A 15,405-nucleotide genomic window follows, 5' to 3' on the forward strand; every position below is an offset into this window, starting at 1 on the left:
TGTAGGGTGTCAGAGCTTTTTCATCATACATATTACACAGAGACAATCATTCATACGTGTGTAAATCACTGTATAGGAAATGTTACATAAGACAAAGGACTACAAGGTGTAGGAGTCACATGACAACCATACTAGTAGGCAGCATAGTTTAATAGTGATTGGTCTCGAGAGAAACAAACTCAGAATTCAAAACGTAATACCATGGTTGGGCGTTCTCTTTAATAATCAGAATTGATTTCTACCCAAATGAACCCTTTGTGCAACATTAGGATAATCAAAGACTTGGGAAAAAACCATAACACATTTATACCTTGCAGTTTGGATGCAGCTCTTACACGACAGTTAATAGCTCACTGTTCTATTTTAGGATTTTAACTTATTAACTGCAAGTAACAATAGGGTCTCTCTGACAAAGCAGCAACCCACTGACCTATTTACATTATGTGCTATTTGTGATCCGAATGGTACATGTTCTTAGTAGCAGGCACATTAACCCTCTGCGGTTCCTTTTTATGAGTTAAAACTTCCAGTAGACAAAACACCATCTCTATCTACTAAGAACATTAATCACTGGAGTTATCATGACATTTTTATTGTTGCCGAAAATTGTTGGAGGCCAGGAAGGAGGCAGCAAGTGCTTTAAAAACCATATTATACTTATGAACACGACACCCCCACCCGAAGTCAGTGCATGGTGCAGTCGCACTGCCCTAGAGCCACCCTACTCCAGGGTCCTGTGACACCAGTGACAGAGTCACTGTCCCTCTAGGGTGTGCTGCTTCATAGGCTTGCCCCCAAGACTGGAGGTGAACTTCTTGGATCGCGGTGGATAGGCCTAGAAGGTTAACCCTCACTTGCCACCGCTAGGGTTCACCTGCTGGTGTTAAGACACCAGGGCTTCTAAGGTCTTGCAGGCCTTCTAAGGTCTAGCATGGGAATGTGCTCCCTCAGGAGAGTGGTCTGGCAGACTGGTCATAAAGGCTGAACCTGGTTTCTCAGTTCCAAATTCAGTAGCTCTGATCATAGTGCCTTATCCTCTCCCTCACTGAACACCATACTGCCCCACTGAGAGAAACTTGCACTGCACTGACCCGCTATAAACACCTGGATGTGACTCAATTTAAATAGACAAGAGCAATATGCTGTCTAAAAAAAACAAGCATTTGCAATGCAATAGGTCTCGCATTTACGAGAGTTTGATCTATTGGCATTGTAAATGACAATGCCTTGTATTTATGTGTTGTTTTTAAAACAGATAAATAAAAGGGCTTAAACTCTCGCAAATGCGAGACCTATTACATTGCAAACGCGTTCAGCGCCCCTGTCATAAAAATTTTATAAAAGCATTAGGAGAGAGCATATCTTTCCTGCAACAGCAGGCAGGACAAAGCTATTTGAGAAAATGGTGCTTGGAGGCTGTAATTAAATCCTACCAAGTTACAACACTTGAAACATGGGGTGTCGCCATGGGAGGTTACAAAATGAGACAAGGCGGTACTAAGTAGGGACTAATAAGAACATTGACCAATGGACAGCGAAATATGAGCGGGGAGTGGGCGGAGCGTCAAGTCCCTACCTGAATACAGCATGCCTCGTAGAGCAGCGCATGCACTTCCCAGGCTTGACCTAAAAATAAAATGGGAATAAAATGATTTTATTACCATTAATTTTTCAGTCCAGCCGGCCAAGCCCAAGGGTCATTACTGCTGACTAGCAGCAGGGGAGGAGGAGTGGTGCACAAGTCTAAAGTGCACATGTCTCTTTGGCCGACTGTCTTGAGACGGCCAGCCTGACATGTGCACTTTGAAACTCTCCAACCCAAGCTGTCTTACATAGCTGGGTAGAAAGCAGGCACAGGCCTCGAGTGCCTGTAGGAGCACTGAGCCAGCCCATTCAAAACAATCCTGGCATTAAACAGCATAAGAGCAGCATCTGGATTGGTATGGGGAGTTGGCTATGAAACCTCTTGCTGCCTTTTTTCCACAGACTGTGCGGTACTGGAGAGGAGAAGGTAAATATATATTTTTTTAATTTAGAATTGTTTTATTTATTTGTAGAAACTGTCAGGCAGTGTGAGAAACTTATACTGCCTTCAGCCTCAACTCCAGATCTCTTAATCGTGGTCCATAATAAACACTGTTAATAACGGACCACGATTAAGAGCTTTGGGGTTGCGTCTGAGGGCATTCCTATAGTGCGTGAAAGCGGGCCGATATATTTGCCTGATTGCCTCACCACTTTTAAATACAAGCAGCTGCCACTGCTGACACTCATATCGCCAAACAGCATTATGGGAGGAAGATAGATACTTTTTTTTCACCTGCCCTCTTGGGTAGATTACTTTATGTAATCTGTTTCCACCCTGAGTTTACCATCCAATGGAAATATTTCACAGCCACTTTGGCAGACAATAGATATCGCATAATGCCTTTGGGCCTGATTACGAGTCTGGTGGACTGAGGACAGCCTGACTTGCGGGGCGTAAGGGTGGTGGCCCAGCCACCCCAGCACCGGCGTTCCTACCACCTTATTACAACATTGGCGGTTGGACCGCCATTGCACCACTGCAATCACCAGGGAACACGGCTCCCTGGTGGTCCTGTGACCGTCAGGGGCTCATAATATGCTGGCGGTGCCACTGCGGCATGCCATGCATATTACGAGTTTCAGGACCGTCAGCGGTGTCATGGATGTTCTTCCTCCATGTAACGGCTGGCTGTCATGAAACAAAGGGGGTGCCCACCTGTGTGCAGGCACCCCTAGTTCCAGCACAGCATGGACTTCACAGTTCATGCTGTGCTGGAACACGCTGTGGCGGTCCTACAGCGGTGCCTTTTTAAGGCATACGAAAAACTCGTAATCTGGCGGGTGGCAGGCCAGTTTGGCAGTCCTGGAGTGGGCAGAGGTGTGGCAGCCTGCTCAAGGGCCACCAAACTCGTAATCGAGCCCTTTCCCTCTAACAAAATTTCAGCAAAAGACAATACATTGTTTTTTGAAGCACAGAAGGACCAATGGACAGCAGCATCTTCCACTGTGAGAGCTTTCTTTGGACACCATTAAAAGGGTAGGGGTCCATAACTGTACCTAATGTGAAGCATATTTTAGTCTAGGGAAGGAATAAAAACAACTAGTCGTAATCGTAGAAACAATGGTTTGGAATGGGTGAATATATTTTATACTGCAAAGAGATACTTCTCCGATTCTAAAGAATGTAGATGTATGGGGACTAAGTGGTGACATAATATGTGTATCATTCACAATTTGCCAACATATACTTTACCAGAGCACTTATTGAAAAAGCTCTTTTGACTATGAATAAACACCAGCCAGTCTCAGCACTTGCCCTGAAAATTTCTCTTCTTTTGTGGCCAGTCTAGGCGCATAAAAATTTAAATATTAATTTATTTTAAAACAAAAATAAGAATTTTATATAGCACTAGCTAATATTTTTCAGCATCCTTCTCTTTGTCCATCATATTGACTGAAAATGGAAATAAGACACAATGTGATGAACTGTTTTCCCTAGGGTCACACAATTGTGTCAGTTGGTAAATCCACTATAAGAACTTCAGGATTTTGGTTTGTGCCATTCATTTAATAACCAATGGAGCAAATCTCGGTTTAACTGGAATGATAACAGAGGAATGACGTGCCAAGAGACTGACTTCTGTCTGTTAAGAGGCAGGACGCACAATGCTGACGTGGTAGGAGACTTCTGGGCCTAGGGCACAAGAATATCAGTGCCACGCATGGATTGCCTGGTCAGACAGGGGCATGGCTATCAATGGTGCAGCTGGTGCAGTTGCGCTTCACTCCATGAGTGAGAGGGACTCACTTCATACCAGACTGTCTTTTAGTACAAAACCAGGGGTTCGATGCCCATTTTCCTTGCCTGCATTCGGCCCATGGCACACTTACCAAGCCACTGAGAATATGAAAATATTTTTGCTCTTTCACATGTGTGTTCACTCCTTGGTTTCGTATCATATGTCAGAGACTCTATACTAAAGATGGCAGGATGGTCCACTCCTAAGAAGACAGACTCAGAAGTCAAAAGCAAAAGAAAGGTATGTGCACAAGCTGCAGTATGCAGAAGACTCAACCGTATCCCTCTGATGGCCAGAGCCCGCACATAGAGAGGTTTGATTGGGAGTTGGCTGAGACACGAAATTATACCTATTGGCTACTGTTGTTTTAGTTCAAAGGCCTGTTTCTGAACGTGAGAGAAGAATTAACAGGCTAGAGGGCAGTGGAGGGGAGGAAGAGGAAAAGGACCAGACAAAGGCGATCAAAAGAAAAATGTACTTGTGGAAACATACAAACGTTTTTCACATGGCTCACAGGTAAGAGAAGAGCTGGGCCAAGATCAGACAAATTGAGAACTACCAAAACGATACCATGCTACTCTCCTAGCCCAGACAATGGAAGATCCTTTCACCATATTGCCTCTTTTTTACCCTGAAATATCATTCACTACTAATAATGAAATTGGAAATTGTGCTCGAAGGAATTTCTAGAAAGTCAGGATTGTGCTTCCTTATTTAACTGGAAAGGACAAGAGACCCTGGGATCCAAGTAAAGGATTGGGATTCATTGGAGAGATTAGGCTGGCAGGCTTTCTCGAGGCAGGTTGATTTGCTGTCGCCTTGCAGGCAGCACCTAGCAAGTGTTTTGTCTCTCCCCCTTGCATGTGCAGGGTGCTAGTTTGGCTGGGGGTCTGAGCAACAACCTGACCAGGGCTTGTCTGACTGGTGCTTCTCCGTCTTTGAGAGCCCTCGATAGCATGGGTGGGCCTAGTGTCATGAACCCTTGCTTGAAAATGCGGGTGTCTTTGGCCTTACAGGTGTAAATGGAATTTGGGTGTTTAAATGTTTCTTTTAAGGTTGTCGGCCTTGATTGCTCTTCTGCTGCCTTCCTCCTTCATGAGGCATTTTTATTCATTACCCAGTATCCAGACTCTAAATAAACTAATAAATAACTAAAATAAAATGGTGCATTGTTACTGCATCAATTCCCATTTTTGCTCAGTTGACATCTTTTTACTTATTCAACAACATCACTGCGTGGCACATGTCGCCACATGGATTACTGGGTCTTCTCTGGTTACCACCTTTTTTGGTGTGCAGAGCACACAGAATGCAGCTGTCTTAATGGCTAAGCTGGTTATTACAATTACAGTTTGTATGCCCATTTCTCATATACCATCACCCATGGCACCGCAGGGCACTAAGTCCCATAACATGATGACCAACTTATTGGCCATCATGCACAACATAAAAACAATTCCTACATAGGCTCAAAACAAAAACAAACACCCTTACATCCCCACACACTACACACTGTAGCTCGCTATTCGTGTAGGTAAGCACTTCAGCACACCATATCAGGGTAGTAAGCTCTTTATAAATTATGCGATATTTAAATTGGACACATAGAAGTAAGACACCCTTGAAAATCCCCCCAAAAATTATTAGAAATGCTTTCAAGTTGCTTTTGGGTATACATAGCTTTGAACATTAGCCTGAAAGGCTGCTTGGTGGTGTAGCGTGTCTTCTGTTATGATCGGTGTGCAACCTCAGCGGGATAGTTGACTCATGTGTGGCATGGAGGTTCAGATCCCTCAGATTTCATGTTGAATTTCCTCAATGTATCTATTCGATTGCTCAATTAACAAGCTGTTCAGCCTGTCATTGACATATCCTTAAACTGAAAAACAGTAACGCCTGCTTTTCACAATCCTACAAATCACGTTCATTAAGGAATAACCCTGGAAAAGGAAAGCTTTAAATGGCCACCCCCTAGCCAATGTCCCTAATGCAGTGGCTGAAAATGGGGAAATAATGAATGAGTTGGGCGTCATTGGCACTTTATGGTTGCACCTTATATGGGAGGCCAACAGTCTTCCTTGTGATGTCTCCATAAAGCAGGTGTGTGCTCATTGCATTTAACAAACAAGACTAGAGGAGGAGCCTAGCGCGCATCCAAGATGGTCGCGTGAGCACAGGGCTCCCCGGACCCTCTCTGCTCCTCGGAATCTATCCTGAGAATATCCTGACGTGGCTTATGGAATCTGGAGATAAAGACCAGCTGAGCATATATCTCTTTTCAAAACTCAAATCGGACCTGGGAATCCTGAGTTGTCGCCGTCGGAACTTTTGGGACCCACCCGACGGAGGTGACCGGGGTGAAGGTGACCCGAGGGGCCGGGCTGCAATTGAACAACAGCGGCTTCAGCGCGGTGCCAGTTGCCGATCCACCACTTTCGGTTTCGGTTTTGCACTTCAGGAGACCGGCAGGGGGGTGCGCTCGGGGTGGCGAGGTGCTTCCTGGGCCTCTGAATGAGGTTTTCTTTCACCTGCTACTAGAGTGCCTATCGCCTCGGACCCCCTCTACCGACATTTTGTGGTCTTCTTGCTGGTGCCCTTACACCTCTTGATTGTGTGTCCCCTTGAGTGACCGTGTTCACATGGGGGGCAAAGGGGGTCCCGAGGGCCGCAAGACCAAGGCTTCCCTCCGCGGGGGAGCAGTCCAGAGCAATAACATGGACCGATACACCCAGGGCAGGGGGCCCTCTGGCGCTGCTGGCCCCCCCTCGGATGCTGCGGAGGGAGGCGCGACCGTCTCTACGGAACTATCCCTGCAGGACATTATGGGCGCCATTGAGGGCATTAGGGAAACCATCGCGACGCAATATGAGGCCCTGGCCCGTAAGATTGACACTGTCGCGATTGATGTCACCCTGATCCGGGCCGACCTCTCCAAAACTAACGAGAGGGTCCAGGCTCTCGACACACGGACCTCCACCCTCGGTGCGGAGGTGTCGGATCTGCGGGCCGCGCTTGGAGACATCAGGGTGGTCAACGATCATATGGCCCGGCGGCTTGAGGACTTCGAGGGACGGGCCCGACGTACACCTATGACGCGGTACATCCGCGTCATAGGTGTACCGGAGTCCTCTGACGGCCGCCCGGTTGACCTCGTGGTCGAGGAACTTATCCTGAAACAGTTGTCCCCGGCTGGCCTAAGTAAGTTCTTTGCCGTGGAGCGGGCCCATCGAGTTCCGGGCGGTCGGCCACGGCCGGGGGCCCCCCCGAGGCCTATCGTGGCCAAACTGTTCCACTACAGGGACCGCGACGCTATTCTGCAGGCCTCACGGACCCACGGCCCGGTTCGTCATGAGAACTCGACCATCAATTTTATCCGGACTTCACGCAACTGGTCCAGAAACAACGGATGGGATTCCAAGGGGTGAAGCGTCGTCTCCGCGAGCTGGGCCTAAAGTATTCGATGCTCTACCCTGCAAAACTCCGAGTGGAACATGGGGATCGGACAGCCTTTTTTGACTCTCCCGTGGCTGCAAGTGACTGGCTGGACTCTCTGCCGGACGGAGGTGGCCGTCCCGGACCCTCTGCGGGCACCGCGGGTGACGGGTCCCCTTTAGAATGACTTTTGGTCCTTGATTTTGCCGTTTTGCACTGTACAGTCGGGTCTTATTTCACTTGCATATTGTGTTTAACCAGGACCAGTGAGGGGGGCGGGCGGGGACGGGTCCCTTACCTCCTCTGGGGTCTTTTCGTAGAATGGGGTTAGAGGGGCGACAGGCACACTGCAAGTTGGGGGGGTTTTTTTGGCCCGCAGGGGTGCAGGGTGGGGGGAGTTGGTCCTGGGGTGGGGTTGGGGGGGAGGTGGGGTTGTTTTGCTGTGTGTTTTTTGTTTACAGGGCGAGGTACTGATTTTTGTCCACATTTGGGAACTGTGCTGCAGGCTGGGGGACCCTTGATCTATTGGGGGGGATGGGGGGGGACGGGTTGAGGCTTATGTCATGGAACGTCAATGGGTTGGGGGACCGTATCAAGCGGGGTGTAGTACTGCAATATTTGCGTCGTTTGACTCCTGATGTGGTGTTTCTCCAGGAGACGCATCTGGTTGGTAATGTTTGTCATGCAATGAACAGGGGGGGATACCGCCTCGTGGCCCATTCTGGCTTCACAACTGGTTCCAGGGGGGTGGGCATTCTCCTGCGAACCTCACTTCCGGTGGAGATCACTAAGATAGTCTCGGATGACAGAGGGCGCTATGTGTGCTTGATTGGGAGGTGGGAGGGGCAGCCCCTTGCCCTGGTTTCAGTTTACGTCCCCCCGGGCCTCCAGAACTCCACCTTCACTGACTTGGGTCGAATGCTGCTTGACCTTCCGGACAGCCTCCTGCTTATGGGCGGGGACTTTAATTCTGTGGTTTCGGGCGAACTGGATCGTCACCCACCAAGGACCCTCCCCGCTGCCCAGGCATGGCTGGGTGGGATGCTGGATACCTTCGGCCTGGTGGATAGTTGGAGATTAATGCATCCGACCCAATGTCAATTCACCTTTCACTCGGGGGCGCATGGGAGTCTCTCTAGGTTAGACTACTTCCTTATGCCCGCGGCGCAGACTGGTCGGATTCGTGAGGTCAGGCACCTGGCGCGGGGTATCTCCGACCATTCTCCGCTGTGGCTTCTTTTCGACACCGGGCCGCGGTCTGCAGGGCGGATCGCTCCCATTAACCCATGGTACCTGCGAGACCCTACGACTCGTGACAGCCTGGTCAAGGCTATGGACCAATACTTCCTGGATAACGAGGGGTCGGTGTCGTCTGCAATGTCCCTGTGGGAAGCCTTTAAAACCGTGATCCGCGGACACGCCCTTTCCCAGATAGTGGTGGCTAAGAGGGTCAAGAGTGAGGCAGTGGTGAGGCTGGAGACTGACATAGTGGGGCTGGAGTCGGCCTTGGAGGCGAATGTCACTCCGGACGGGCTCCATGCCCTCAGCCTGAAACAGTTTGAGTATAGGTCCCTGGTCACTGACGCGGCCAAAACTATGTATAGGGAGCAGCAGGGTCGACTGTACGATGCCGGGGACAAGGCGGGAAAGTTGATCGCGTGGCTGGACAGGAAGGAGAGAGTGAATCGTGTGGTCCCGGAGTTGCGTGCTGCGGATGGTGTGTGTGTGACGGAGCCTGACGAGATTGTGGAATGTTTTGCCGACCACCTCCGGGCTGTGTACTCCCCAGTGACTGACAGGGATGAGGACGACTCTCGCCTTCTTTTGAGGGATATCGCCTTGCCCGGCCTGTCCGTTGAAGACCGTGAGCGGCTGGACGCCCCCTTGTCGGCGGATGAAATAGCGACCGCGATCCGCTCCCTTCGCTCGGGCAAGGCTATGGGTCCCAACGGTCTGCCCCTTGAGCTATATAAATTGCGCCCTGACAAGCTTGCGCCCTTCCTCAGTCGCATGTTCCGTGAGTCTCTGGCGGCGGGTTCCCTCCCGGCCGACCAGCGTTTGGCCACGATAGTCGTTATCCCCAAGGAGGACAAGCCGCGAGACCGCTGTACTTCTTACCGGCCTATTTCACTGCTAAATGCGGAGCCTAAGGTCCTGGCGAAAGTCCTTGCCAATCGTCTGTTGAGCGTCGTGTGCGATCTTATTCATCCGGACCAATGCGGATTCATCCCGCATCGTAACACCGCTCTTAACTTGCGGCGTCTTCACGGCGCCCTTGCCAGGGCGGAGCTCCTCTCCGAACCGGCCGTGCTGGTTTCTTTGGATGCCACGATGGCTTTTGACACCATCGAGTGGCCATTCCTCTGGGCTGTCTTGGCTAAGTTTGGCTTTGGGGAAGGATTTATTGGCTGGGTGAAGCTTCTTTACACGGGACCCATGGCTCAGGTGGTGGTGAATGGGCGGGTCTCTCGGCCCTTTGCCCTCGGCAGGGGCACGAGGCAGGGATGCCCTTTGTCCCCTTTGCTCTTTGCTCTCGCCCTGGAGCCACTCGCGGCTTGGCTCCGCTGGGAGCCCTCGCTTAGAGGGATCCGGTGGGCCCCGGGCTTTGAGGATCGGGTTTCGCTGTATGCGGACGATATTCTCCTATATCTCACCTCACCGCGGCAGTCGCTCAACGTCCTCTTTGACGTTTTGACTTCCTTTGGGAATAATTCGGGCCTCACGATCAATTGGTCTAAATCCTGCGTCTATCCGATCTCCGGTGGTCCTCCTCTCCTGCCGCCTCGGCTTCCGATCCAGGTATCTCTGAGCGGCTTTAAGTACCTGGGGATATACGTTTCGCTGGACCCGGTGGCTCGCTATGAGCAGAATCACCTGCGTCCGCTTCGGCGATTGCGAGAGGACACGGCCCGGTGGTGCAGGCTGCCCCTGTCCCCGCTGGGTCGGGCCGCGCTGTTCAAAATGATGTCCCTTCCCAGGTTCCTCTATGCACTCCAGAATTCCTTCGACGTCATCCCAGTGGCCTACTTTCGGGAGGTGGAGAGCCTGCAGAGGAGATTGGTGTGGGACGGGCGGGCGCGTATTGCTCTTGCTAAGCTTACTCTCCCCTGGTACGACGGGGGCATCGCGCTTCCCGACATTCGCAGGTATTATTGGGCCGCGCAGCTTTCGGCCATCAACCATGCCACGTATGCGCCTGGCCTGAATCCGGCGTATGAGATGGACAAGTTCCTGCTTCCCGGCGGGGACTATAACAGGGCGCTTTACTCCCGCTCGGCTGGCCGGACCCTTACGGGTCCTACTAAGATTGCGGTGCGGACCTGGAGGGCTGCCACTACGGCCACGGGCTGGAGTGAGCGACTGACATGTGCTACTCCTTTGTTTGCCTCCGATCGCCTGGGGAGCCTCTGGACTACGAAGGGGTTTGACCAGTGGGATACGATTGGTATCAGCAAAGTGGGAGACCTGTGGCATAAGGGCGCGGTTAAGACTTTCGCGGCTCTTCAGGCCGAATATGAGCTTACGGACAGGGAGTTCTTCCGCTATGCCCAAGTTCGACACGCCCTGCTTTCAGTCTTTGGAGAGGGGACCAAGATCCCGGTTTCTTCGCCCCTCGAGGACCGCATACTTGACGGACATGTCCCTGACAGTACTATTTCTTTAATTTATAAGAAACTGATTAATCATCGGGCTGACCTCTTGGTGCGCCTTCGGGAGGCTTGGACGGGGGATGGGGTGGAATTGGACGACGAGGACTGGCAGTCTGCACTGTCGTCCCCCAAGGAGGTCGCCATTCCGGCCCGTCTCCGGTTGGTACAGCTTAAGATTCTTCACCGGGTGTATGTGACGGGTCCTCGCTTAGTCTCGATGGGATATTCCGATGATGGGCTCTGTAAGCGGGGTTGTGGGCTCAGCGCCACCTTTCTCCATATCCTGTGGGAGTGCCGCGAGGTGGCGGACTACTGGCGCCGGGTACATACGGTTATGGGACAGGTCACTGGGGTTGTGCTGCTGCCGGAGGTGCGTCGCTGTGTCCTGAATGTGTGGGAGCCCAATGATTATAGCGCAGCTCAGACTCGGTGGGCGGCCCTGGGGAACATGATTGCCAAGAGAGATATAGCACAGCTTTGGGGTGCCCAGCGGCCGCCCACCGTGTCAGTATGGAAGGAGAATATGGACTGGTGTATGTTCAGGGAGAAGACTGTGTATGTTGCCCGTGGTAAGCCGGGGGCATGGGGCAGAATCTGGGGGCAATGGAATGCATATCGCGGGGGTATCTGTACGCCCCCCCTGGTGGACACCGATATCGCCATGTCCCCCTGACCCTTGACGGTTCCGGGCACCTTTTGGAAAGACTACATATGGACGTTCGTTTCCCTTGGCCCCCCCCCCCGTCCCCAGCCTCCCGGTACTCCTTCCTTTCGCGTGCTGCTTAATGGTCTGAACTGGAGTTCCCCGGAGGAAGCCTGACCTGCACTGTTTGTCTTTATGCCTCGCCTTTTGTTTTTCTTTTAGTTTTTTGTGTTTGTTGGACTTAAGTCTCCTGTTCCTTTAGAACTATCCGGAGTCACTACGGGGCCGAGCCCCGGGAACCGACTGCAGCTTTGATAAATGTGTATTTTATTCTGTACTTAGCGGCCGGCCCTGGTGGTTGTAGGCCCGTGCTTGTAATCGAATTATTGTTCAATAAAAACTTTAAAAAAAAAAAAAAAAAAAAAAAAAAAAAAACAAACAAGACTAAAAGGTGTGCAGGGACTGGATGCTTGTGTGTTGGAGATATTAGAGGGGACTGGATTGCAAATCTGTTGACAAACGAAGCCCAAAGAACAGAGAGAAGCAAAAGCAACGATCTGCTCCCGGCTGGTGGCAGAATCGTCCTGGGAGTTTTATCCTGCCTGTGTAACTCTGCAGATCAGGAGTTCGAGTCCCTGTCAGGCAGATTTACACGGGAAAGGTTTTGATTTCTTTCCACTAGGTATATCAATAAAGTTGTTTGCCATTTCTAAATTTAACAAGCATTGGCCGCGCGGCCGTGAAAATGACATGGCCGCGCGGCCCGAGAAAGTGATCGCGGACGCGATCAAGCGGGGCGAGACACATGGCGGCTGCGCGCGTGCACGCTCACGTGCACACAAGCTTTAGGCCTCAGGCAGCACTTGGAAAACGAGCATACAAAATGTCTCGGCCAGACCAGCGCATGCGCTGGATCAGGCGAGACCTAATAACATCCTAGAAAAAGCAAACACTCATAGGCAATGCAGGATTAAGTCAAGTATGTGAAATGTAAGCAGGAACAACATGGTTACCTTTTTCCTTTTACACTCATTATTCACAAATTAGTGAATGCTTTTGCCTAAAAAGTTAAGGCAATGACTAAAGGATCGGGAAAGGACCCGTTTCAGTGTCCATTTTTTATATCCTTACAAAACATAGGCAGTGTGGTTTAAAAAGACCACATTTGTGAACACACAGCCGCTGCACAAATTTGTTTCCAATTCACACATCAAGCAGGTATTTCAGTACCTCCAGGAAATGTGCACTTTCCCACCCAGGGAAAACAATGTTGTTCAAAGAGAGGAGAAAACAAAAGTAGCGCTTCTCTGGCAAACACTGTAAAGTGACGCTAATGTGTTTAAGTGTGAAAAAATCAATGTGGCCACCTTGCAACCACTCTGTCTTGCTTTAGTTAGTTAGTTGCTTATTTTTCATAATCGGAATGTTCTATTTCTCTCCACCCCGAGGCTGCACGTATAAATTGAAAAATGTCAGTAAAAGACACCGTTTCCAGCAAAACAGTTTTTCTTTTTTAGATCCATTTCACAGGGGAGCAAATAAACGAAAGAGAAGGTAATACCTGTTTCTTGAAGTCTCGGTTTTCACTAAATGAGGAGGAGCGAGAAGAAAGAGAGGGAAGAGGGGGAACAAACAGAACAGCGGGCAGCTGCCAGCGGCCGGAGAACTGGACACTGTTCTCGTATTCTCAGGGCACGACGCACAAAGTAAAAGACAGAGTGCTAAGTGGTTGCTGGCTGACAGCTGCGGAGGGGCCCCTGGAGCCTCTCATTTTTTTCAAAGTAAATTCTTCAGACTCCCAGGACACTCATTCACGAGCGCCAAGAGGGCACCAAGAGGCAGGGGTTGGGTTGGGTCGCCGTGCAGTGGACCGCCAGCTCGATCGCAAGATCCAACTATGAGCTTTTAACTGCAGTGACTTCAATATACACTATTGGTGCTGAATTTACAGTGCTGCAGACACCAGACTTGTCCTCAATTGCATCCCCATTAATGGATTTAAAGTGTACTCCTTCCAGTTACAGGGCCTTAAAATGGTCCTTTTATTTTTTGTTTTCATCACTACTTCTCTGAGTCTGGAGTGGGTAATTTGCGTACCCGTTGTCTTCCTTGAATGGAGGTAGCTATTTCCCAGGCTCACTTTCTGAATCAAACCCCGATCTCCAGTTGCTCATGGTTACCATGGTAGGCCCAGAAAGTACCATTGAAAGTTCATGGGGTAGGCATCAGTATGTATCACTGCTGCCACGGAGATGTGCGATCAGCCCAAGGTTATCTAGAGTCACCAAAGAGGCTAGGCGATCCCGGATTGGTATTGATCTGATTAATGCATACATCCTGGGAGGTCAGCACTTGTCTGTGTGTATTGGCTCTAGAATTACCACAATTATCCAAGTAACAGAGCGATCAAAGAAACTATAACAGATTTAATGAGCCATTCACAGTTTCACTGTACCGGCCATGTGTACTCACACTTCCATTGCTTAATCTTTGAGACAAGCTTATTCAACCGGCAGGATCAACAAGATTGCCGTACCTCCTGCTCAGGAGGAGGAACCGCTTGCACACGTGAACCCGACCTTCACAGCCCTAGGGATCCTGCTTTGGGAGACTGTTTTGGGAGCCCCTGCTGGCCTGAATGGGTCGGCTTGCCTGAATAGGACTGGTCAGACCACATCACAAGCTGCCAGGCAGCTTGGCCTTCACTCTGCTGAGTGGCCTTCAGAAATAGCAGACCCTGCTATAGCAGCCTCCATCCTGCTGGACAGTTTTGGCAGGATAGAAGTTGTTTGCTTAAAACAGCTGAGGCTTTTCAAGCAGTACATCCCTAAATGGACGAAGTGTGCCCAATGAATCGGAGTATAATGCTGGCTAAACCTGCCCCAAGCAGGCTACCCTGCAGCGGGATGTTAGCTTCCCATCCCTGCCTGCCCTCTGGGAAGCAAGTCACAGAGAAAAGGCCCATCGGACAGAGTTTGAAAGCAACTCCAGACTCAGGCTCTGGGTGAGTACGACCAGACAACAAAGGGGTCCTGGGAACCCTGTCCCTACTAATCCGGAGCAAGTCTACCCCCTTTCTTGCAATCCGTGCACACTGAGTGACAAAGGAGGCAGTTGTAGAAAATGCCCCTGACCTCTTGGAGCCCTGTATGGGCAGTCTGATGCAGTCTTGACATCTGGGCGCACCATAGGAATGCATGGCATATGATCAGATGTCTGTGGCATGAAGCAATGGACAATGGGGGGCCTCATGGTGCTCTGACCTGGTGCTCGGTCAGAGCTGTGATCCCAGACAAGCATGTCATACCTCCCCGGGTGGCCTATTGGACCCTGTCCCAGGCACTTGGCAGGCCAGAGGAGGGAGCCATGAGTCAGGGGCTTCCACCCCAGGGCCAGCCATAGCTCCGACATAGAGCCCAGTGACAGCTTCTTATCCTGGGCAAGCAAGTAAGGCCTTTCTGGGCCTGTGGGTCCTGGTCTGTGCCAATTTAAGAGACGGTGGGTGAGGTAAAAGAATTCTGGGCCAGAGTCTTTCACCCAAAGGAATGCCGCAGCTCTGACCTGAGGCCCAGTCAGAGCTTCTTAACCCGAGCAAGCAGGGGAGGCCTCCCTGGGACGATGGGTCCCTGTACCAAGCTATAAGTAACACAGTGCGCCATGGAATGGAGCCCATGTCACGGGGCTTCCACCATTGGGCCAAGTAGAGCTCTGACCCAGTGCCTGTTCAGAGCTTCTTACCTGTACCAAGCAATGGAGGCCTTGCATGGCCTGCGGGACCCATCTCTGGCACTTTGAGTCCCAGTGGGCTGGGGATCAGAGCCCAGGGCTGCAGGGACTTCCACCTTAGAGGCAG

The 15,405-nt window shown here is 50.7% G+C and overlaps 1 protein-coding gene across 1 annotated transcript in view; it reads left to right on the top strand.

The window, feature by feature from the left end:
• The window catches only part of DMGDH (dimethylglycine dehydrogenase), a 530,714-nt gene that overhangs the window by 107,193 nt on the left and 408,116 nt on the right, over nt 1-15,405 (top strand). The window lies entirely within an intron of this gene.

The sequence above is a fragment of the Triturus cristatus genome, chromosome 2_1 (genome assembly GCF_964204655.1).
Source record: "Triturus cristatus chromosome 2_1, aTriCri1.1, whole genome shotgun sequence".
NCBI lineage: Eukaryota > Metazoa > Chordata > Amphibia > Caudata > Salamandridae > Triturus > Triturus cristatus.